This window comes from Peromyscus leucopus, chromosome 4 (genome assembly GCF_004664715.2).
Source record: "Peromyscus leucopus breed LL Stock chromosome 4, UCI_PerLeu_2.1, whole genome shotgun sequence".
In the NCBI taxonomy this organism is placed as follows: domain Eukaryota; kingdom Metazoa; phylum Chordata; class Mammalia; order Rodentia; family Cricetidae; genus Peromyscus; species Peromyscus leucopus.
This window is the reverse complement of record NC_051066.1, coordinates 137,601,640-137,627,188: the sequence shown is the minus strand read 5'-3', so window position 1 is coordinate 137,627,188 and position 25,549 is coordinate 137,601,640. Positions and strand designations below refer to the sequence as shown.

The 25,549-nt window shown below is 40.7% G+C and overlaps 1 non-coding gene across 1 annotated transcript; it reads left to right on the top strand.

Moving 5' to 3' along the window:
- The first annotated feature begins 21,019 nt into the window (after positions 1 to 21,019).
- Trnak-cuu lies at positions 21,020 to 21,092 on the top strand. Its single transcript has one exon. It is a non-coding gene; the product is annotated as a tRNA-Lys (tRNA).
- The last annotated feature ends 4,457 nt before the right edge of the window (positions 21,093 to 25,549 follow it).

The window sequence follows — 25,549 nt, the reverse complement described above, 5'->3', positions numbered from 1 at the left end:
TCCATTTCCTTGCTGTAGTGAACACAGCAGCAATAAACATGGATGTACAAATGTCTCTGTGGTAGGTTATGGACTCCTTTGGGTAAATGTTTAGGAGTGGTATAGCTGGATCATATTATAGTTCTATTTTTAATTGTTTGAGAAACTGCTGATTTCCATACTGGCTGTATTAATTTGCACTCCCACCAGCAGTGTATAAAGATTCCTCTTTCTCTATACCCTCCAGCATTTGTCAGATTTCTTGATGATAGCCATCTTGACTGGGGTAAGTAGTTAAAAATACTCTTTAAAATAAAATGTTGAAGATGTTATTACTGAGACTAGGAGCTATTTTTATAGGTTTTCACTCTGTCTTCTCTTCAAGAAACCAGGGCACCCAATGATTTAACTTCGAACCCTCCCATTTTTAGGTACTGCAGTGTGCTACCCTTTTCTGTGCTGTAGGGTCTTGGTGTCCACTGTGACATATGGAATGTGAGCCCTGCCTTGACTAAAGCTAAGTCAGGGTTACCTCTTACTAGATTCAGTGTTGTGCTGCAGAACCTTCCACTCCTTTCTTTTTGCAGTGTTACCTTCTGAAACTTTGCCTTTCCTTCTGAAACTTTGCCTTTCCTAACATGATAAAGATAGCCCCTTGCTGTAATTCTACGTCCTTCAATCTCTAGTATTTTAGGAGTTTCTTTTCTTTTCTTTTCTTTTTCTTTTTCATTTCTTTTCTTTTTTTTTGGAGACAGGGTTTTTCTGTGTAGCTTTGCGCCTTTCCTGGAACTCACTCTGTAGCCCAGACTGGCCTCGAACTCACAGAGATCTGCCTGCCTTTGCCTCCTGAGTGCTGGGATTAAAGGCTAGCACCACCACCATTCAACTTTTTTTTTTTTTTCTTGTGTCTTGGGAGTTTTAGAACACTGTGATGGACTTCATGGATAGGATAGCTGCTCCGTAGTCAGAAAGACTACTGAATGGTGGTTAAGGGTATGGAGTCTATAGCCATAACCTTGGCTTTTAAGCTCTGCTTCTTACTTCCTGTGTGTGAACCTTTGCGTCAGTTTCCCCATCTAAAGTGGAAGTAATATGAACCTTTGCGTCAGTTTTCCCATCTAAAGTGGAAGTAATATCTATGTCCTATGGTGGACTTGAAGATTATGTTAGTTAATTTATATGAAGAGCCTGGGAGCAATGCCTGGCATTGCAGTCATGGTGTGTGTTGGATAAAGATTCAGGGGGAAATCATTGGTAAGCTTTCTAGTTAAAGGTTTAATGTTACTTTTTATTTAATTTCACTCCTTTTTTCCCCCCAGCAGGAATTTCTGGTGATATTCTGCAAGGCGTTTATGCTGGGTGGGAGGATCCTAGAACTTGTTTTCCAGAATTCATAGGGTAAAGAAGATACAAGATATAAACACCTGTATATAGATCATTGTTCGTTACAGTATAGCTTGTGGAAAGTATCATAAGACAGGGGCCGTGGGAGCTCAAAAAAAAAAAGAAAAAAAAAAAAGGAGAGGTTATATGAGGACATTGAATGGGACTGGTTGGGCAGGCAGGATTGGGTGTATGCAGACTGGTAGGGAGGTAGAAGTGTTAGAGGTATAGATCTGAGTCCTAGGGTACCTGCTGAAGTTTTCTCAAGACCTGCTCTGTGTCCCAAGACAGTGAACTGGACTGGGGACATATGGTTAGGAATATAAAAATAGACATTGTATTAAGAATGGGGAAACACTGGGCAGTGGTGGCTCATGCCTTTAATTCCAGCCTTGGGGAGGCAGAGATAAGAGAATTTCTGTGAGTTTGAGGCCAGCCTGGTTTACCGGAGCAGAGTTCCAGGGCATCCAGGGCTACACAGAGAAACCTTGTCTTGAAAAACCAAACCCAAAACAAAACAAAACAAAAAACAAAAACAAAAAACCAGAATGGAAACACTCCTGAGAACAGGAGTGGGCTAGTAAGCTGAGAAAAAAGCATGTTTACAAACAAAAAACTTGGCCCCAAGCCTCATCATTCTTTATTATGGGTTTTTCATGATCATGCTCTTTTTGTTGTGTATGGCCTAGATGGAGAAGGAATTCTAGTCTTCTTCTGCCCCCTGGGTTGTTTCTTACATTAATCTTGATGTTTCTAGTCCTTGCTTGTCTGCCACAGAAGGAAGATTAGGATTAGAGGACCTTAAACTATAGTAAATGTATCAATCACCCATTTAGTAAATGTATGCTGAATATCTGAATGCGTGGTGTGCAGACCTGGAGTGCAGCAGTAGACAAAGCAGCGATTCTGCTCTTCAAGAGCCTATGTCCTAGTGATATCTAAACACATAGAAATGTAAAATGAAACAAGTTAATAAAGCAGAATAGATTTATTCGACTGAAAAAGCATAATGAATTTTTCAAAATTCTTTTTTAAACCTTGAAGGGACCCACAGCATCCTTGAGTAGCCTTTTCCTGGGTCAAGGCATAGTCAGAGTTTCCCATATTTATAGGTGTCTGTCCCTTGCTTTTTCAGCTTCTCTAGGTATTTTCCTTCTTTTGAGACTTGAAAAGAAAAATCAGTGTTTCCTTTCTGTATTTCCCTTTCTGTATCTGCCTGGAAAGCAGCCTCTTTCATCAAGCACAGAGAAGTATTTTGCCTAGTTAACCAATTTGGATTTTCCATTGACTTGCCTGTCTTTTCTCATATTGCTACTCATTTATTTAGTAAACAATTATTGAATATTTTGGTTTTCATCCATTTCTGAGCCCTGAGGATTTGAAGATAAATGCACATGGTCTTCCTGTCCTTGTGGGGTGCATGGTATGTTAGAAGAAGCAGAAAGGTAAGCTGTTGCAAGCGCTAAATTGAAAGTTGTGCTATGTTCAAGGTTTGGTTAGAACAAGAGAGAGTAACCATCAATGTGGGGCTTAACCTAGAGTTAGTTAAGGCTTTTGCAAGGCAGACACTTTTAAATAGGTTCTTGGAAGTTGATTTGGAGTTTGGTAATTCCAAATAGTACCCAGGATTAGTGTCTGTGAATTTGAAGAACTTTTCACTTGGGGAAAAGCCTGTATCAAAAGTCCATGGTGAGTTGTGGCTAGAACATTGGTAGGGGAGCTATGGAGTATGTTAGTGGGAGGTGTAGGAAGTTGAGATGTTGAAAGATCATGGTGAGGACTTTTCATCTTGTGCTCGCAGGGAGACATCACAGAGGCTTTAACCAGTGGCATTTTTTTCCACGCTTGGGTAGTAGAGGTTGGTTTAGAACAGTGGTGCTCAAACCTTGTACACTTTAGGATGACTTGAAGAGCTTTTAAAAATGCAAGTGCACAAACTGCGCAGACTCAAATCACATTGGTGGTAGAGGGACCCAGCTCTTACATTTTTTTTGTAATTACCTAGGCAATGCCAGTGTGCACCCAAGTTTGAAAATACTGATTTCCAATGTCCTGCCAATAAATAATGAATCAGGATTGGCCTAGCCAGGAGCCACACAGGAGGAGACAGAGCCAACCATTATTCTTTATTTTCCTTTGTGCTTGACTTCTCTAACAAAATTGGGGCCCTTGTGGGCACAAAGTTTATTCTTCATAGAGATGAGTACATAGTAGGTTTGTAGCAAATTTTTCTTTGCTCAAGTGCTCCTGTTTGAATAGAACATTTTTAACTTATTTCTCTTCTTTTTATTGTTAAGTAGGATTGTAGGGTGAGAGTAGGTGGAAATGAAACTTCTTGGTCAGTTTCATTGTCTTGTAGTTCTGGATAAAGTTAAAATGGATCAGTTAACTGTATATGGTGGCATAAACTTTTAATTTTAGCACTTGGAAGGTTAAAGTGGAAGGGTCAGAAGTTCAAGGTTATCCACAACTATGGTCTCAAATGGTTAGGTTTTATCTGTCTTAGCTTTGTATTAGCACAGATAGAAAAGTCTTCCTTTAAGTCCTGGCACTTGTGTAAAACTCACGCGCTTGATACTCTAAAATACAGGATCCAGATAAGTAACCAACACGTAGCAAGTATAGTTTCCAAACAGCCTCAGTTGTAATTTATCTTGTACCTGGGGGTTTGTTTACAAATGTAGAATAGAGGTTGACTTGGTTTTTACATGTGAAATAACCTCTTTGCCAAATAAATTGTGATGTGGATAGTATTTAAATGAAGCAATTTGGGTCCAGTCAGTCTTGTCCATTCAAATGGAGAATTGGAGCATGGAGAATTAAAAACATGTTTATACTCGAAGGCGTTTATGTACCCCATTTGTGTCGTGAAAGATACAAAATTTACAAAATAGTACCTGTGATGAGTGTTCTTGGTTGTCAACTTGACTACATCTGGAATTAACTAAATCCCAAGCCTCTGGGTACACCTGTGAGGGATTTTTCCTTAATCAAATAATTTGAAGACTCACTTTTAATCATTTTTTTTGTTTGTTTGTTTGTTTTTGAGATGAGAGATCCATCTTTAATTTGGGCCACACTTTCTGCTGGCAGCCTCTGTAAAGGACATGGAAGAAGGAAGTTTGCTCTTTTTTTTTTTTTTTTTTTTTTTTTTTTTTTTGCGTGCTTACTCTTGCTCTGGCCAGTGAGTTCATTCCTTCACTGGCATTAGAGCCTACTTCTTGGGGATTTCAGTATATACTGATAACTACCTGAGACAGCCCCCCTTGCAAACTACTGGATTCTTGGATTTTCTGTTGATAAACAGGCATTGTTGGACTATCTAGACCACATAACTTGTAAGCTGTTCTAATCGTGTGTGTGTGTGTGTGTGTGTGTGTGTGTGTGTGTGGTGATATTGTGTTCCCCAAAATATCGTGTACCTTAATAAACTTATCTGGGGTCAGAGAACAGAAAAGCCACTAGTTAGGCAGTGATAGCACACACCTTTAATCCTAGCATTCCAGAGATAGAAATCCCTCTGGATCTCTGTGAGTTCAAGGCCACATTGGAAAAAGCCAAGCATGGTGACACACGCCTTTAATCCCAGAAAGCCAGCCTTTACTCCCAGAGAGTGGTGGTAGAAAGCAGAAAGATATATAAGGCGTGAGGACCAGAAACTAGAAGCATTTGGCTGGTTAAGCATGTGGCTGGTTAAGCTTCAGGCTTTCCAGCAGCAGTTCAGCTGAGAGCCATTGGGATGAGGACACAGAAGCTTCCAGTCTGAGGAAACAAGACCAGCTGAGAAGTTGACCAGGTGAGGTTAGCTGTGGCTTGTTCTGTCTCTCTGATCTACCAGCATGGACCCCAATAACTCGCCTCGGGTTTGATTTTATTAATAAGAACTTTTAAGATTCCTGCTGTGTGTGTGTGTGTGTGTGTGTGTGTGTGTGTATGTATGTGTATGTTTCTATCAGTTCTGTTCTTTTAGAGAACCCTGACCCAAGACACCCTTCTTCTGTGTACCTAGATCACTAGTTACTTTAACATTTTGCCAAATTGCCTTTTAACTTTCTGCCTTTCTTTTGTTCTACCATGTGAGAGTTACTTGGATACACTGTGACAGTTCACACTGAAAGGTTTTACATCTGTCCTAGAAATCTTTCTCCTGTAGAGTTGTAATATAAGTACTCATGAAACATGACAGGAAACAGGTAGCCCCTATTGAAACTTTTCACATAGTGGTATTTTTTTTATGGTGTCCCCTTCTAGTCCCCATTAGGATCTAGTCAGGTATCCTGCATTGGTTGAGGTAACATGTGTCCTTAACATTCAGTAGGGATTTAGTTTGAAATGGTATCCTAGAGTTTCAGAAATGGAAATAAAACCTTGTCATGGAAAATGGTATGGTTGAGACTTCTCCTCTTTCCTTGCTTTTATCCTTCCACACTACTTGCTGCAGGCCAAGAATTGGCTTTGGAAGATGGAGGCAAAATTCTCAATGGAAACTTAGATCTCATAACACTTGTTTGTGCATGTCTTCCTGAGACAGGGAGAGCCTTTGTTTTAACAGTAACTTTCCAGTTTAGGATTAAAACTTGAATTATCAGTGTGCTTAGCTTTAAAAATGCAGTATTGTCAAGATTTTGGGAAAAGATTTTCACAGCTGACTCGGTCATCATTAGGAATGAGAAGTTTTCCACCTTTTTTTCTTTTAGATTTATTTTTATGCTCTCTCTCTCTCTCTCTCTCTCTCTCTCTCTCTCTCTCTCTCTCTCTCTGTGTGTGTGTGTGTGTGTGTGTGTGTGTGTGTACACCTTGTGTGCCTGGTGCCTGTAGAGGTCAGAACAGGACATTGGATCCCCTGAAACTGGAGTTACAGATGATTGTGAGCAACCATGTGGGTGTTTGGAACTGAACCTGAGTCCTTTGCAAGAATAGCAAATGCTCTTAACTGCTGAGCCATCTCTCCAGCCCAGTTTTCTACTATTTTCTTGTGGATTACTGATGATCATAGCTAGTTTTTATATGTAATTCGTGAACTTTTAGTGTTTTTGTTATTTTTAAATTATTAGGTCTCTTTTATCCCCCTTTAAATATTCCTTTGTATTATATATTTTTGTACTTGTGAGACTATTTTTTCTGGTTGTTTCAAAACTAATCTTAATGCTGTTTGCATTTCACTCCAGTTTCCTCTGTGATACAAACTTAATTCCAACCACACACTGAGCAGCTTCACCCTCCTGTCCCATAAGCACAGGAGGTGCACCTAACTGAGCTCAGCATCTTTCCATGAGAACCAGAAGCTGGCTGGGCTGTGAGTCTTGAGGTCAAGTGAGATGATGGTGTTTGACCAGAAGAGGAACATTAGGATCCTGTCCTGTACCTGAAGACCTTGCTCTCCCCATCCCTCACCCCTTAGCCTACCTACATACACACAACACATAGACACACACTTTAAGAGGTACAGCCTTAACAGCAGTGCCATTCCCACCTTGTGGACCTTAGGCTTTATGGAATAAAATTCTTTTAATGTTTCTAGAAAAGCTTTTCCTCTTCATTTGCTTCCCCAAGGTACTTTTTTAGACCATGTTTTTGGCATTAGTGACCTCCTGAAAATTTAATGCCATAGATATACTGTGTCTGTGTGTGCTTTTTCCTGATCCATATGGATGTGCTTTCCTCCAAGAACTGGTATTTCCCTCCATGAGGTGCTGTTGCCCCAGTGAGAATGTCTGCTTAAACTTCAGCTGGAGGCCCATGACTAGCTGGAGATTGAACAGGCTTGGAGTTTGCTGTCTTCACCACTAAGAAGCTCTTCACATCTGGCCACTGAGGCTAGGGCTTGTAACCTTTTGATTACACTTATAGTAATAAATACACTGTTAGAGCCACCATGTTTCTTTTAAAACTTACTAGTATTGTGGAGGGAAGAACATGTGCTGTGGCTCTCATGTAGAGATTGGAGGACAGCTTTGTGGCTACTTCTCTCCTCCACCTTACATGGATTCTAGAAGTCATGCTCAGGTTGTCAGACTTGTGTGGCAAGTGTTTAAATTTTGAGTATCTCACTGCCCAATGCAAAAATTTATACTGTTTATTCCTCCTACTTGGGCTATACATTCTAGTCTATATGCTCTCTAGCTCTGGAAAGTAGTCTTACTGAAATACGTTTTCTACACTGATGACAGCTTATGTTGGAGAGGATGTGGAACACTCTTCCACTGTTGGTAGGAGTGCAACCTTGTACAGCCACTTTGGAAATCAGTATGGTGGTTTCTCAGAAAATTGGGAATCAATCTATCTCAAGACCCAGTCATACCACTCTTGGCCATATACCCAAAGGATACTCAGTCATACCACAAAGACACTTGCTCAGCTATGTTTATAGCAGCATTATTCGTAATAGTCAGAACCTGGAAGCAACCTAGATGCCCCTCAACCAAAGAATGGATCAAGAATATGTGGTACATATACACAACGGAGTATTACTCAGCTGTAAAAAACAATAACATGAAATTTGCAGGCAAATGGATGGAACTAGAAAATATCCTGAGTTAGGTAACCCAGACTCAGAAAGACAAGCATGGTATGTACTTACTCATAAGTGGATACTAGATGTAAAGCAAAGGATAATCAAACTAGAACTTATAACTTCAAAGAAGCTAGGAAACAAGGAGGACCCTAAGAGGGACATATGGATCACCTTGGGAAGGGAAAACAGAGGAGATCTCCATGAGTAAACTGGGGATGAGGGGGGCTAATAGAGGGGAGGGGATGGGGGATGAGAACATGAGGGAACAGGATGGTCGAGCCGGGGGAGAGAGGGAGTGGGAAAACAGTGAAAGAGATACCTTGATAGAGGGAGACATTATAGGGTAAGGGAGAAACCTGGTGCTAGGGAAATTCTCAGGAACCCACAGGATGACCCCAGATTAGACTACTAGCAATAGTGGAGAGGGTGTCTGAACTGGCCTACCCTGGTAATCAGATTGGTGACTACCCTAACTGTCATCATAGGGCCTTCATCCAACTTATGGAAACAAATGCAGAGATCTACAATGAAGCACCAGGCCAAGCTCTGGGAACACAGTTGAAGAGAGGGAAGAGGGATTCTATGAGCAAGGGTGGGGTGGTGGGGGTCAAGGTCATGACGGGGAATGGGGAAGTCTACAGAGACGACTGAACCAAGCTCATAGGAACTCACGAACTTTAGACTGACAGCTGTGGAACCTGCGTGGGACTGGACTAGACCCTCTGCATATGGGAGACAGTTGTGTAGCTGGGTCTGTTTGAGGGGTCCCTGGCAGTGGGATCAGGGTCTATCCTTGGTGCATGAGCTGGCTTTCTGGACCCCCTTGTTCACCCTTGATGCAGGTGGGAGGGGCTTGGTCCTGCCTCAACTGAATGTACCAGTCTTAACTGTCCCCCCATGAGAGAACTTACCCTTTTGGAGGTGAGGATGAGCAGGTGGGGAGCAGGAGGAGGGATGAGAGGGAGAGCTGGGGTTGGTATGTAAAATGAATAAAAGTTTTCTACAGTGTAAAATACTTTCAAAACTGCATACAGCTCAGTTGTGCTTATGGGACAGGAGGGTGAAGCTGCTCAGTGTGTGGTTGGAATTAAGTTTGTATCACAGAGCAAACTGGGAGTGAATTGCAGACAGCATTAAGATTAGTTTTGAAACAACCAGAAAAAATAGTCTCACAAGTACAAAAATATATAATACAAAGGAATATTTAAAGGGGGATAAAAGAGACCTAATAATTTAAAAATAACAAAAGCACTAAAAGCTCATGAACTATGTATAAAAAAAACAGACCATGATAATCAGTGATCCCCAAGAAAATAGTAGGAATGCTAATTATGGCTCATGCAGAAACTGACAACCACCAGCAAGAATAGTTTCAGGACATAGTTGTTCCAGGGACCACCTTTTTCTGCCAGAAGGGAGGGAGGATCCCAACCTTGAACCACTGTGCTTCCTGTTGTCAGTGGACTGAGGTTCAGCTCACACCTTCAGTTTGAGTAAACTGGCAGCTTCACTCTTTATGTGGTGTGTAGAATAGAAACTCATGTGTTTGTGTGTGCACCTGCATGTGGAGGCCAGGGATCAATGTTGAGTGTATGTGTTTATGTGTGTATGCGTGCATATGTTTCTACATGCATGTGGAGACCAGAGATCAGTGCTGCATGTTTGTCTCAATAACTCTGCCTCATTTTTGAGACAGGTCTCTTACTGAACTTGACACTCTGACTCAGTTAGACTGACTGGCCAGGATGCTCCATGGATTTTCCTGTTTCTGCTTCCCAGTGCTGGGATTATAGGTACACGCTGCCATGTCCAGCTTTTTACATGGGTATTGGAGATCCAAACTCAGGTCCTTTACTGAGCCATTTCCATAGGCCTATAGAGAGTTTTTTTAAAGACCCCTTGTAAAGCTCCTCCAGTTAGCAGGCACTAGAGCTGGCCTTACAGAAGGGTAAAGGGGGCTTTTGTTCTGTGACTTGGGTGCCAGCAGCACACCCTTTCCTCCCTAAAAGAAAACGAAGTGGGTTGGGGAATGTCAGCAAAGGGAGAAGATGATTGAGAGAGGAAAGTTTAATCTCACATTTGATATTGAAGCTTAAAATATTTAACTTGTCATTATTTAACTAGTGCTATCTATAAAAATATTTGAGAGGGATCTCCTGGCCCTCTTAGATATGTTTGAGTTAGTGTTTTGTTGCTATGACAAATACTTGAGAGAAACAAAAGCGGAGGGATTTATTTTAGCTCACAGTTTGAGAGGTTGGGATGTGCAGGGACGCACCCCTAGTGACTTGCTTCCTTTCCACTGCCTCCCACTGTCCACCTTCCACCACCTGTTAGTAATACCATCATTTTTCAGATCCACCAAGGAATTAATCCAGTTGGTATAGCAGAGCCCTTGTGGAGTCTCCTCTTCTCAGGAGACTCCTCACAGACACCCATAGTGTGCTGCACCAATCACCTGTCAAGCTGACAATCAAGATTTGCCATCACAAACTTGTGTAGTAGATTGATTTTGTTGTCATTGGTCTGTTGACGAGAGAGAGACCGGTAAGGAACTGATACAGGGAAAATAATGTTTTCACATAAGAGAATGGAAGAAAAGTGGGTCCAGAGAAGAGGTATTTTTATTGAAAACACACACCCTCCCTAGAGCATGCCAGGAGGACTCAGATGTATAGCAAGGAGGCCAGAAGTAGAAGGGCCAGGGGCTAGGTCTGATCCCCGTACCAGAAAGGCAGGTGTAGAACAAGATAAAACCAAGGCATTCGTGTCCCATCCCAGAGCTGTGAAATAAAGAGCAAACACTTTCAAGTGTTTGGGGATACCAGCATTAATTACGTACTATCTTATTTAGTCCTTGATTAATCTCACTGAGATTATAGGCTCAGTTATTACCTCCATTTTCTCAGTGAAGGAGCTTAGGCACCAGGAGGTTTCATAGTGTACTTTTGATTGCAGTTACCATAAAGGTAGCCGTCTTGAGCCTTGACTGACACAGATGCCCCTGAGTAACGCCCACTGGTTTTTCTCGCATTTTTTCAGAGTACCATACATAGATAAAATTTAGAATTGTGGTTTTGTAGCTGGCTGCTGACTCCATGGATGCCCTTTTCAGTATTCCCTTAAGATGATTGAGGTATATTCTAGCCAAAATGGAATCACTTGTTCCAAATCCTCTTTTTGGCACAAACTGGGTATCCACCTGGTCTTGATGCCACCTAGGACAACAATTCTGTCAGTGAGTCTCCAGTAAAAGTTGTGCTCTGTACAACTGTAAGTCTGCTTATTTCTCTGCCTTCAGTCTCACTGCATGTTGAGACCTGTGCCTGCACACTCTATAGGACCATGTTGTTCCGAGCACCTTGTTGAGGTGAGAGAGCTGCTGCTTCAGAGGCCATGTCTGCTGTGCCATACCTTTGGGACTGATCCTATAATCACCATTTAAGTCATTTAGTGTTCAGGATGCCACCCTGAAGTTCACTGTGACTACAACACTCAAAACAACGTCCTAGAAAATAAAGTTTTCCACTAGCTCTTCTTTCGTGCAGACTGTGCTTCATATGGGAAATAGCACTTACTTTGAGAATCTCCACCTGGACATTTGAATGGTATGGCATGTCCATTGGTGTCATGTTTCAAGTCAGTTCTGCAGACACTTTCATGATCTGTGAGACTCCTGCCACGTGCTTGGTGCTAGGGTGACAAACGCCACAGGGACATGACTAATATTTAGATTGCGATGTGAAACAATACATAGGAGAGTAAAAGGAACGTAGAGGAATACAGAGAGAGGTTACAAAGAACATCCCCAAAGAACTCACATCTCACGAGTTTTAAAGGATGGATAGGAACTTAACAGGTATTCACAGAAAAATGAAATGAGAATTCCCAGAATTACAGGCAAAGGCTTTCTTTTGGTATTATTGCTAATATGTGTAGACCATTTTGTTGTTGCTGGGTGTTTTGAGACAGCCTTTTTCCAAGGTCACCAGGCAGGCCATCAATTCACTGTCTTACTTTCCACTTGCTGGGATTATAGGTGTGTGCCTCCATACTTGGCATGGTTAGTGCTTACATTTGTTAAAGTTCCATACTGCCCCCATGTCTCAGTAGTAGAGCTAAAATACCTAGGTACTATGTTTCTAAATAGTTTGGAGAAGGAAATGCTGCCCATGTAGAACCCTATGACACAGTATATCTTTGTGAAGCAAGTTTCTTGCTTGAGTGGTGGGTTGTGATAGTCCCTGGAGTTTAGATCTAGCCTGTCTTTGATTATATCGCTGGACTAGAGTTTTCTTACATGAGACTATGTAACCCATGCTGGCTTTGAACTCACTGTGTTGTCTTCAGAGTACACCTCCATAACTAGCTTTGAAAAATTAAGTGTGCGTGTGTATGTGTGTGTGTGTGTGTGCGCGCGCGCGCGCACGCACACGTGCTCATATGCTACAGCATATATGAGGAGCTTAGAAAACAACTTGTGGAAGTAAGTTTTGACCTTCTACCGTGTGGGTTCTGAAGATGGAACTCAGGTCCTCAGGCCACAGGGCAAGTGCCATTACGTTACTGGAACCACATCTGGCATTTAAGTAGTCAATCACAGATGTTTGTTGAGTACCGGTTCCTTGGGTGGAGAACAAGCTAGGTGAAGACAATGCAGCAGAACTTGTATTTCATAGCATAATATGCATTCCTGTAAAGAATACTTACACATACACTTTGAGATTGGTGTATGTAACACGAATTGCTAAATGGTCTTTTAGTAAAACTCGAGCCAGAATATTGGGGTAAATGCTGAGAGATCAGAGAGACAAATAAGCAACTGCCACATCTCATCTCACCAATTCCATCTCACCAATCCTCTGACTGAAATCCTCTGAGTCCTCACCCGAACGGCTCCAGCTGAAAAAGCCTTTCATTCTTGTTTCCTCTTGTCTTATATACTTTTCTTGCTGGGATTAAAGGCGTATGATTCCCAAGTACTGGGATTAAAGGTGTGTGCCACCACTGCCTGGCTCTGTTTCTCTCCTAGACTGAGTCAATCTCATGTAGTCCAGGGTGGCTTTGAACTCACAGAGATCCAGATGGATCTCTGTCTCCCAAGTGCTAGGATTAAAGGTGTGTGCCACCACTGCCTAGCTCTATGTTTAATCTAGTGGCGTGTTCTGTTCTCTGATCATGAGGCAAATTTTATTAGGGTACACAATATATCACCACAGGTGTAGCTGAAGCAAAGGAAAAGATTGCAGCTATAGTATGTGTGTGCGTGTGCATGCATGAGAGTGTATATGCATGTGTGTGTGAGTGTGCATGTGTGCATATGTGTGAGAGTGTGTGTGCATGCATGAGAGAGGGAGAGGGAGAGAGAGAGAGAATACCTACACTGTTTAACTACCACCCTGGGATCAGCAGAGAACATACCAGTGCCTTATAAGGATCTCTTGTGCCCCTCCCCTAAAAAAGATTCTCGCCTTTAATCCCAGCACTAGGGAGGCAGAGGCAGGTGGATCTCTGTGAGTTCGAGACCAGCCTGGGCTACCAAGTGAGTTCCAGGAAAGGCTCAAAGCTACAGAGAGAAACCCTATCTCGAAAAACCAAAAAAAAAAAAAAAAAAAAAAGATTCTCACCCTACTCCCCCTAGAACATTTCTAACGTCTTTCACCAAAGATCAGTTCTCTCTGTTATATACCCTGCTTCTATTACTCAGAGGTTTGTCTGTGAGGTATTGGGGCACACTGATTACTCACCAGTCACACTGCTAGGAAGAGAACTAAAGTAGTAACATTCATTCATACTGGTGAGGGTTGGCATGGAGTTACTGGTAGTTTCATATATTCAGTACCCATTTAATACTATATGCAGGTGTTAACTAAGGAGACATGCCCTTCCACAAACAATTACAGTAATGAAATGTTGATCAACTTTTAGGCATAAAAGTGGTTTTCTGAAAACTTTCTGGAGTAGAAATTTCTCTTGTCACAGAGTCATGGGGAGTTTTCCAGGCCACCCAAGGATGATCACTCATGCTCAAGTAGGATGTGTGGAGCAGCAAGGTGTCTTCAGAGACCTGTAGTAAGTGACTAGAATTATAAGAATGCCAGAAATGTCACGTTAGGAAGATATTTTGAAAAAAGCATCATTATTTAACTTTGTCTTTCACCCATATTGGAGCCATAGGCAGCTTCAAATATGCCCTGAAATATCATAGTGGAAAAGGAAAGACTAGAAGTGAATATAGGTGGTCACTGGGGCAGAGGACAAAGTTCTAGCCGTTCTGCTGTGGAGGACATTGTTCCCTCCACTAACTGACATGTCTTGATGTTCCATAAGGCAATAAGTATCCCCTAAGATTGGATTTATGTGTAGCATTTCTTCTCTCATTCATGGATTTTGTAGCAAAATATGTTCTCCATTGCATCACTTTGCCAGGGTTGCCATAACAAAATACCACAGGCTGGTTGGTTCACAGCTCTGATGTTTCTGAAGTCTGAGATCAAGGTGTCTGTTGGCAGGGTTGTTTTCTTAGAAAGTCTCCTTGGCTTGAGTGAGCTGTTTCTTGCTTGTCTTCTCATGGTCTGTCCCTCCTCTTTTGTATAAGAACACCAGTTATTGGATTAGGACGGGCCTACTGACCCATTTTAACATAATCCACTCTTTAACAATGACCCTGTCATTGTTATGCAGTCACACTGAAGTCCTGAGGCCTAGTATTTTTACCTAGGCATTTGGGGGAAGATAGTGTATCAGCCCTTTCAGAACCTGCCATGAGGAGAGTTGGACTGTTGGAGGCTAATGGAGAGGCAGGAAGGTAGCTGTGTTGTGAAGGTAGCAGTCTGTGTACCCCTGTGGTGCTGGTCCCACTCCCCCCCCCCCAAGACAGGGTTTTTCTGTGTAACAGAGTTCTGTCTGTCCTGGAACTTGCTTTGTAGAGATCCTCCTGCCTCTGCCTCCCGAGTGCGGGGATTAAAGGCATGAGCCACCATGGCCGGTTGTTGGTCCCACTCTTAAGCATCATCTCTTGAGTTTGTGGTTAAGTTCCTGGTGGCTCAGGACTATACTCACAAACCCTCAATACCCTGAGAAGAAAAAAACCATGAAGGCTGAATCAGGCTGGGTGGGTACTATAAGTGAGGTAATTTCCTAAGTTAACTATCAGTCTGTTTGAGCCAGCACACCGAATCCCTTTCTTTCACCACTGAAGCCCCTTTCTTTGGGCAGTGTTACACAATTAATAGCATTCTCTTTATCAAAACAGTTGAGTATACAGCTTTTAAAGCAGGTCATCTCAGCCTGCATACTCCTTGGGGCAAGAACACATTTTCTGTAGGATTGTAAGGTATTTTGATTTTAGTTGCCACAAAGAAAGGTTTAGGAGTGAGGGGGTTTTTGGGTTTCTGCCACCTCTGAGGCAGTTCTTTTTAGTAAAAGAAAAGAAAGAAAAGATTTTTGCAAAGTGTTTTTTTATGTAGTTACTTCTTAAGTTGTTGGAGATAAAGGGAATCTCATAGATGAGGTAAATTTGGAGAAGTTGTAGTTGTTTGTAACTCATGGAGTTCCCCAGTAGCAGGTAAGACGCTTTAGGTGCCCAAGCACAAGTAATCTTCGTTTTCCTGTACAGTTGTTCTTATGTGTTTATACTAGTGGTGCTGGTAGAAAACTTCCTGGAATTAGAATTTTACAGATTCTAGATGAAGAGAACCTATGAGAGTTTTTGTGATATGTTGGTTCTCATTGGGTACTCTTGGGAAATGGTGGCACATGGATGTTCTTGTACTGCATCCTTCCTATGCTAAAGCTGTTCTATTATTGCCTTTGTGTTCTCTTAATTGTGGCCTAATTTTAAATCTGAGTTTGATTTTTGCCTGGACAAGTCTGGGTTTAGATGTATTTTAAAGTCTTTAAACAAACAGACCAAGGTAGATCTAATTTCTGTGTGTGTTAATGTGCACATTTGTGTTGTTGTTAATTAACTTGCTTTGCAGTTTATTGAGGAATAAGATTCCTTTAGCAGACACTAGTGAGTCTTTGCTAATTATTTTAGAAGGGAGTAAACTCGTTGTTTGGAATAGATCATACTTCAAAATGTATTCAGAATAGTTTTTCTTTGAAGAAACAAAATGTCTTTCTCAAAAGTCTCTCTGTTTAAGACCGTAAACATTCCTTGTCTTCCTGGAAAATTATCTTAGCTTTCTGAATTGTACTATTTTGTTTCCAACCATTTTGTTCTACCCTTCACCTCACTGACTTTATCTTCTTTTTTTTTTGGGGGGGGTGTGTATGTGGGTGGGGAGGTGTTCATGACTTTCTTCTTGTTTGTTTTTACCATAAAGGTGCTGAGAGTTCTCAAAAAGCCTTGGGTTTAGGGGTCCTGTCACTCATTACACCACAGGAGATGGAGTGACTTCTTTGGCAGAATGTTCAGAACAGCTTTCTGGTTGAAATCCTTGCTTGGTTGATCACTACCCCCACACCATTTCAATTAGACGTTTTTTGTGTTTTTGTTATTTGTTTGTTTTGTTGTTGTTTAAATTGATAATGTATATATAGTTTGTATCCTGCATTTTCAGGGGAGAAAGATAGATGAGGGTCCATTGATAGTGTCCTATCAGGAAGTAGGAGTTAGTTCAGGGTGTTTACTCATTGCAATGTAGTTTGATTCTTTTGGTTTCAAGGAACATGCTTGAACCTGGCTAGCTTTGAAAAGTGGTATGGGGTGAAATAGTAGATCACATTCTTCTTCATTCTTTTGGGGTTGTTTCCACATTGAATTCTATCATTAATTTTGGGCTTGGGCATTTGATTTACTGTGACCCAGTGCTATGTTGGTGGATAGGATAAGGCAGAGGTGTGTGGTGTGTTTGTCCAATAGGTTTGTTCTTCAGTGACTTAGAAGTTACCATGAAAAGACAGTAGCTACAGCCCCTTCAGCCTGGGTCTCTTTCTGAGACCCAGGCTGCACTAACCTAACTCAGTTGGGTTAGCTGCACTAACCTAACTCAATTGAGTGAACCTAAGTGAATATCAAGCTTTTATTGTATGCAACTGAAATATTGTGGTCTGTTTTCCAGCATTATTATGGCTGATTATAGATGATTAATACCATCATCCTGTGGGGTTCAGGACAGATCCAAGAGCTTTTAGTAAGCAGATTTTCTTAGATGGCTTTTGACATTTGCAAAGATTCCTAAGATTTGGCTCCTCACTGGCTACCTCATCCTATCTATTGGTTTTGTCTGTATATTTAACTTACTTATCCATGCTGCACACAAGGCCCTGTATAGCTTCTCCAGGCTTAAATCAGCTTTATAACATCTCTTCTTCCTACTCATACTTCTTAATTTTTTTGTTCTCTCTGTACATTCTGTTTCAAATGTAAGAAAATATTTTGTCCAACAAGTACCTTTCTCTAATGATGTTATGTTCTCGTTGTTAGCATGTTTAGGCATTGGCTGCTGTGATTGTCCAACTAGATACAGCAAGAGGTGTGCTGGAAGAAGAGAGATGTCTTGAGTGCCTCTTAGTGGTTCCCTCAATAATATAGAGGGTATGAATATGGAGAAGGCTTGGTAATACAGTCTTTTCTACATTAAGTGCATTATGTGCCCTACACACTGGACATTAAAACTTGTCAGGTTCCAGGCTGAGTACTTTTATTTAGCATTACTTTTACATGCTTTTAATTTTCAGGGCTGCATTCCATTGTTGTTTCCTTCTTCAAAAACCCCAGCCTTTTAGCAAGAAGTCCCTGCCTCTTTCATAGGAAAGTCTGAGAGAAGAGACCTCTAGAAAAAAAGAAAACCTGACTCATTCCTAGCATTCTGTATTTGTCCCCAAAACAAAGAATTGGGGAAAAAACAGGTCAGCTTATTGTGAGAGTTTATAGACGAACCTGGACAGCTTAAAATTTGCTTATAACAATTTTAAGGCTATGATTAGAATTATTTAAGTATTTAGGTATGTTTTGGGTACAGTAGTAAGTGGTACTTTAAAAACATTTATGGAGTCTTCCTTGCTAGTATATACAGTAAGTTACTAAAGGTTTTACTTTTTCCAATTTTCTTCTTAAAACTTCTAGTGGTGATGATAATAACATTATTCTGTTATGGAAGGCACATACTCATGTTATAGTGTGGACTTTGAGCCATACTACCTGTATTTATAGCCTAGCTTAGGTACCGAATTAGTCAGGGTTCTTTAAAGGAACAGAAATGAATCAGTTTATTAGAATGGCTTATAGGATGTGGTCCAGGTAGTCCAGTGGCTGTCTCCTGACAGAAAGGTCAAGGATCTTGTAGTTGTACCAACTGTGGATGTCTCAGCAGTCCCAATCTGGTGCTAAAGTCCTGAAGGAATGCTTCAGCAGCAGGATAGATGAACTTGCCAGCAAGAGTGGGATCAAGCAGACACAAAGTAAAAGCTTCCTTCTTCCATGATTTTTTATGTGTGCTCCCATTTAAAGGTGTACCCCAGATTTTGGGTGAGTCTTTCTGCCACATATGATCTAATCAAGAAAATCCCTCACCAGGTATGCCTAGCTACTTGGATCTCAGTTGATTCCAGATATAGTCAACTTCACAACCAAAATTAATCATCACAGCTATTTGTTTGGGGTGTGTGTGTGTTGCTGGAGGGCTTCTCTCCAGGTTCCCCAAGTCCCACAGTCCCACAATCCACTTATAAAATAATCACTCAGACGCTTATATCACTTATAAACTGTATGGCCGTGGCAGGCTTCTTGCTAACTGTTCTTTTATCTTAAATTAACCCATTTTTATAAATCTATACCTTGCCACGTGGCTGGTGGCTTACCGGCGTCTTTACAGGTTGCCTCTCCAGGCGGTGGCTCCAGTGTCTCTCCTCCTTCTTCCTGTTTCCCCAATTCTCCTCTCTCTTTGTCCCACCTATACTTCCTGCCTGGTCACTCACTGGCCATCAGTGTTTTATTTATATAGAGTGATATCCACAGCACTTCCCCTTTCTTCTTTTTTTAAAAAGGAAGGTTTTAACTTTAACATGGTAAAATTACATATAACAATTACCGAGCAAGAATTATAGTTACAATATTAAAGATGTCCTATCTATCTTATATTTGTGAGTTTAAGGTTTTATAGCTAACTTATCTTTTATCATAACTGAGGAAATTACGACTATCTAGTCTTCAACCACATCAAAGACCTGAGAAGGAACATGATGGTACCTGAGAAATGGTAGACGGATGCAAGCAACTTTCGGGAATCTTGCAAGAGTAGACCAAGACAGCTGGCAGCCTGGACAGTCACCTAATAATGTTTCTCAGCATTGTTGGTGCATTCAAATTGGCTACAGGCCTAGAGTATATGACAGACCATTTTTAGAAGCAGGAATTCTGAAAGACCATCTTACCCTGTCTTGGCAGAGTACAGTGGTCACTTTTCTTGTGTCCCGCTTGTCCAGAAAGAACAGCATTGCATTCATACTGTTAGCCGTCAAGGCAAGGGCAGTTCTTTGCCCAGTAGGCCATTTTGTGCCAAAAAGACAAACTTCCAAATGGAAATGTCTTAGAAGCCCAACATTCTCTCGGGATCAATTGGTGCAGCCAGGAGCAATTGTGTCTCACATCAACAGAATTCTAAGCTATTTAAATGCCATATTCTCTAGGTCTATGAAGTGTTTGAAGATTACCTATCTATCTGAAATATATCTATGTATACCTAGAAGACTTAACTAACATGGCTACAAATATGATTATCATAGATGACTAATTATTAATCTATTTTTAATTATCCATTACAATTTTAAATGAGTTACATAAACATAATACCTCAAACAAGAATAGAAATATATATATATACAGTATAACAAAATTAACTTCAAGTTTGTATCAATAACCTAAAATTTATACCAATGTAAAACATTTTAAACATAAACTAAAATCTATACCAATGTAAAACATTTTAAACAAGTTTTTCTTTAAAAGTAGGTTCATTAATCTACCCTTTTATCTTATCATCTCCATATCCTCCTATATATCTAATCATATCCCCTTTTTCTTTTTTAGAAAGAGATCATGTTTATAATCAACCTGTTTTAAATAAAAATATTGGTTTTTCTCTGTCCCACACCAGAGGGCTCTTCTGATTTGGGACACAAGAATCTCTTAACCATTTTTTTTTTTAAGCAATATGTCTGGGTTTAGAGGGGGAGTGAGCCAATTCCACCTCTAAAGCCAGCTTGGTTTATTTGGGAATTTGGGCGTAGCATCTCTTACTACTTCCTGCTGGAGGGGGGGGGCTGTATCTTATGGGGACGCAAAAGAAAATTTTAGGCCTATGGGGTAGTCCTTGAGGCTGTATTGTGGGAGCCAGTTGCCTTGAAACCGTTCTGGATGTTGGATCATCTGGGCCATGGTGTCATCGGATATCTTTCAGGGGGTCTTGGCTGGTCAAACCTGATGTATCTTAATATGGAATAAATCCATAGCCTCTGGCTTTCTGTGGAAATAAAAGCAGAACCTCTTTTCCAAAGCAACATATCCTTAAATCCAAATTTTGAAGTCAAGTTACCTTTAAAATATACATATTGGTTTAATTCAACATCAAATGTTTTTTTGCAGTTAAAAATCCCAAAGACAACACAATCCAGATTGTCTGTGTAATATTCATCTTTATGTGGCTTTTTACATTAATTTTTTTGTCTCTTTCAAGCCTACGTATATTTTACACACATTGTAAACGATGTTATCTGAATCAGTCTTTTTGTGAGCCTATTGCTATAAACTGCATCCTTCTAAGCCTGAAACAGCACTGTGGCTGCTGGCTCCGCCCACTTCAGCTTCCCAACATGGCGGTGGTACGTTTTCCGCCAGCTCTGGGAGTCATCAAGTCTCAGAAATAGTGGGTCTAAGCTTTTATCAAAGCAGCATGTAGCCCAGAAACCTTTTTTAAAAAAATACTAGTAAAGACTAAATCTACTACACAGCATAATGTGCCTGTGGCAGACCCCTCATTCCCGCCATACTGCCGGTCAAACGCACACGCCAGGAACCCGCCAGTGTTCAAACCTGCGTTTTGCGGCGTCTAGCTGCTCATATGAGACAAGAAGCAGGAACCTGGTTTTGGCTCTGTTTAGAATTGGTTATTAAATATTCTCAGGTTTAAGGTGGCTGCCCGGCTAGCTCAGTCGGTAGAGCATGAGACTCTTAATCTCAGGGTCGTGGGTTCGTGCCCCACGTTGGGCGCCAGATATTGGAGAAATTATTTTGGCCACTCCACGTAGTTAAAAGGATATTTATTTAATGGCGAAACTCACAAATTAAGTAATGGGTAGGTCGCAGGGTCTGGGGAAGGTGTAATGCAGTCCAGCGGTGTTCTCCGGAGCTCTACACAGTCAATCTGCACTGGTCAGCGTCCCGGCACCGAGAGAGCGCCCAGAGCGAGCGCTGGCCCATCCAGCTCTCGGGTCCCCTGGCGCCTCCCCTCGCCCCGCCTCGTAGGCGTGACAGATGCCAGAGTCTCAATGGGGGTTGGAACTTCCAGATCCAAGCTGGAATGGCTACCCACTACATGTGTGTGTGTGTGTGTGTGTGTGTGTGTGTGTGTGTGTGTGTGTTGAACCAGAGTCTCCATGTAGCTGATAGCCTTGAACTCCTGATCCTTCTGCTTCTGACACCTTAGTGCTGAAATTAGAAATATGTGCCACCTTGCCTAGCTATCTTTGATGGTGGGTGGGGAGTGCTTGATCTTCCAGTCCTTCCATACTTTGGTTCTCATTGAGCTTCTAATAGTTCCTATTTTGTGAGATTATTATGTACAGTAAAGTTTGCTGCCTTCTGGCATCTTAACTGTTAACAGTGAATGTTAGAAAGGCAAATCCAACCTCAGATTCTTAGAAGCCAAGTTCTTTAAGTAGAGGGCTTTTAATAACCAAATGCCATCTAAATTGTAGTGTGGGTAAATATAGCTACTTCAGTATTAATTAAGGAAGTAACACCTTTGCTTGGAATATTAAAGGCAGAGAGGGAACTGAGCTAATTAATTCTACCTTGCTAGTGGTAATGTTCCTTTCCGTTTTCTGGGGTAGAATAATCAATCTGTCCTGTTCCCAAAAGACTAAGATCTCAAACAACAACAAAACAGATATCCAAGAGAAATTGATCCCCAGATGACTTTCCCTACAATCAAATGTGTTAGTGTATATATAGTTTATTTTCCATTACATGTTAACGCTATAGTCATTCTTTTCTTTAAGCATCATGTGTTGTTTGATTTTATAGGTTCTCTTTTTACCTCCATCACTAACCAAATTGTGTTCAGGTACAAACAGCAGAGAAGAGCAATAAATAGGGGAGGATAAATTGATAAAAGATATTCGAAGTACTTGGCAGACAGAAGTCTTGCAAGGTGAAGTATTTTGGATTCATTATTTTCCTTGCCTGATGAGAGATTCTTTGGTACCTGAATTATTGAACTAATCTGTATTTTATTAGTGGTTAAAGCATTTGAGTAGTGCCCTCTAATATTATGTAAGTGCAGCAGACTACTATTATGTGAAGTTTGAATGAAAAATAGGTGATATATTTAATTTGCAAGTTTGTAATACAGTCAATTAATGCTCCAGCTATACCAACACCCAGGATGAGGTCATACTGAATAGCCTCTGCTAAGTGGAGAGCAATGGACATGGAACAGTAATTAGTTTAAGTTTGCTTTTTTTTTTTTTAACCATAGTGATATTTTTACTGTACAAGAGTTGATTCCTTCAATTTGTACAATTATATTTATTTATATGAATACTGGAGAATCTTGAACAGCACAGAGATAACCCCTAAAGACCTGGAAATAAACTTACATATGGTGTGCTTGAAACTGTCTTATTTCAGTTTCCTTGAATGACTTCTCTGAGTAGATAGAGATTGGGAGAGTTTGGAAGTTGTTAATACTTCTGGCTGCCACTTCAACCTCAGTGGCTGCATTCTTCTCCTGGCACATGCTGGAATGAATTCTCTCTTGACAAAGAAGCCCAGATCCTTTCCTGTAGTTGATGGAGACCATTAGCCCCAGCCTCCTGTTGATTTATATACTGAGGGTCTCCACAGTTTTGCATGCCTGTTGGATGGTGGCCAAATTTAGGGGTTTAGGTTCCTGTTCTTTCTTTAGTCCTTAAGAATATTTTTAAGAAAAAGAAAAAGTTAAATGACACAGAAGTAGAATAGTACAATGAATCTTGCCATTTATTTTTATCTGTCCCTTCTCAAATGATAGGTTCCATCAACCTGTCATTTCATCTATTAATTGTTTAGTGTGCACATCTGTCAGGTATGGATGGACTTTTTAGAAAACCATACTGTCATACCCTACAAAATTAACCCTAATCTCTTATCTAAAAATGAATCTTTTTCTTTATTATTATTTTTAAATATGACTTTTTACAGCTAATTCTTTGAGTCAAAATAAAGTTCACAGAAAGCATTTGATTGATTGGCACATCTCTTCAGTTTTTTGTTTTTAAATTGATGATAGCCTCCCCCATTTCGATGTTAATGCACTTTATTTGTTGTGGAGACTGGCTGCTTCTCCCTACATTGTGGGTTTTGCTTGTGTATACTGGTATTATACCGTGTTACTTTTTCCTGCATTACTGATATACAGGATGATTTGGAGGTAGGATTATTTTTATAGTTATTCATTACTTTTAAAATTCAAATGTGGAAAGGCCATGAGAACTCTGACAGATGGCTTGAGTCTGTACCCTATTGTAGCACGAATCTTAAATGGTCTTATTAATAAAAACAAACCCGATGCCAGTTATTGGGGTGAATGCTGGAAGATCAGAGAAGCAGAAAAAGCCACAGCCACCTCACCTTGCCAATTCCTCAGCTGATCCTGTTTCCTCAGACTGGAAGCCTTTGAGTCCTCAACCAGAATGAATCTCAGTTGAACTGCTGCTAAAAACCTAAAAGCTTAACCATGCTCTAGTTCCTGGTCCTCACGCCTTATATACCTTCTGCTTCCTGCCATCACTTCCTGGGATTAAAGATGTGTGTCACCATGCCTGACTGTTTCCAGTGTGGCTTTAAACTCACAGAGATCCATATGGATCTCTGCCTCTAGAATGCTAGGATTAAAGGTGTGTGTGCCACCATTTTCTGGCCTCTATGTCTATTTAGTGGCTATTCTGTTCTCTGACCCCAGATAAGTTTTTTAAGGTACACAATATATTGGGAGACACAATATCACCACACTCCACGGCCAGTGAGCCCTATTTATCTTCATAAAGTAATTGTTCTGCACACACCTGCAGAAGTAGATCTTAGGACATATCTTTGTAGCAGAAGGCCCACAGATAGTATCTTTATTATTTTTTATTATTTTTAATTATATATGTTTATGTGGGAGTATGTGCACAGGAGTGCAGATGCCCACAGAAGCCAGAGGTCTTGGATGCCCCAGATCTGGAGTTACAAGTGGCTGTGAGCCCTCTGGAAGAATAGTAGATACTCTTAAATACCAGTGAGCCTCTCTTCAGCTCAGCAGCTAGTGTCTTGTTATTTTTGTTTTAATTTTTCAAGACAGAATCCCTGTAAGTAGTCACAGCAGCCTGGAACTCAGCTATGTAGCCAGTGTTGCCTCCGTTTCCCAAGGGCTGGGATTATACAATATGCTACCATCCTGAACTGTCTATACCTCGTATCTTAATAGCTACAGACATAGCACATGCATATGTGGGCGTGTGTAGTAAGCTTTCTTGTCAGACTATCTTTGGATTGCCAGCTCCCAAATAACAACTGGTCTGGCCATCAGTGTTTTATTTATATAGAGTGATATCCACAACATACTATTAATTATGAAAGCATGGCATTAGCTTAGGCTTTTTCCCAATTAGCTCTTAAAACTTAAACTAACCTGTCTTATGTTTTGAATGTTTGGTTCTCAAAACTTTTAGGAAGTGATAGAACAGCCAGCAAAAGTGAGTAAATGGGGTAAGCTTTTGAATGTTTCCGTGGTTTCTCCCTCTCCTTCCACTTCCTGTTCTATGTTGTAAAAGGTTCTGTCACAACTTCCACCCTCTTGGTGCTACTCTACCTGCCTTCCCTGGCATGGGACCCTCAGGAGACTTCCAGAGATGGCAGCCAGGAGCCCAAATAAGTCATTCCTTAAGTTGTTCTGTCAGGTTGTGGTTACATGGATGCAAAGTGATTGACATAAGAAGAGTGATACCAGAAAAGTGGAGTGATCAGTGTGACTAGACCTGGCCATATGGTTCTTTAGCCTGCAGAACTGTTTTTTGTTTTTTGTTTTTTTTTGTTTTTTTTTTTTTTGAGAGGAATTTTAAAAAGTTTGGAAATACAAACTAGAAAAGCTCTAGAATGCTATCAGTAGAGCATAATGGGAGATTCTGGTGGTAGTTCAGAAAATCAGAATTCTGATAGAACTGTGGACAGTGAAGGCCTAGCTCATAAAGATTCTGGTGGGAATTGGACTAGAGTTCATTCTTGCTAACTTCTAGTCTTTTTTTTTTTTTTTTTTTTTTTTTTTTTTTTGTCCCTGCCCTGAAATATGTTGAGTGAGGATGATTCAAGGATTAATGTGGTAGTAGAAATTTCAGAATAGCACGGTATTGTTGTGGTTGTTACTGGCTGCTTTTAGCCAGGCTTACAGTGAGAACTGGAAGAAAATTGATGCAGAAAGATGTAAA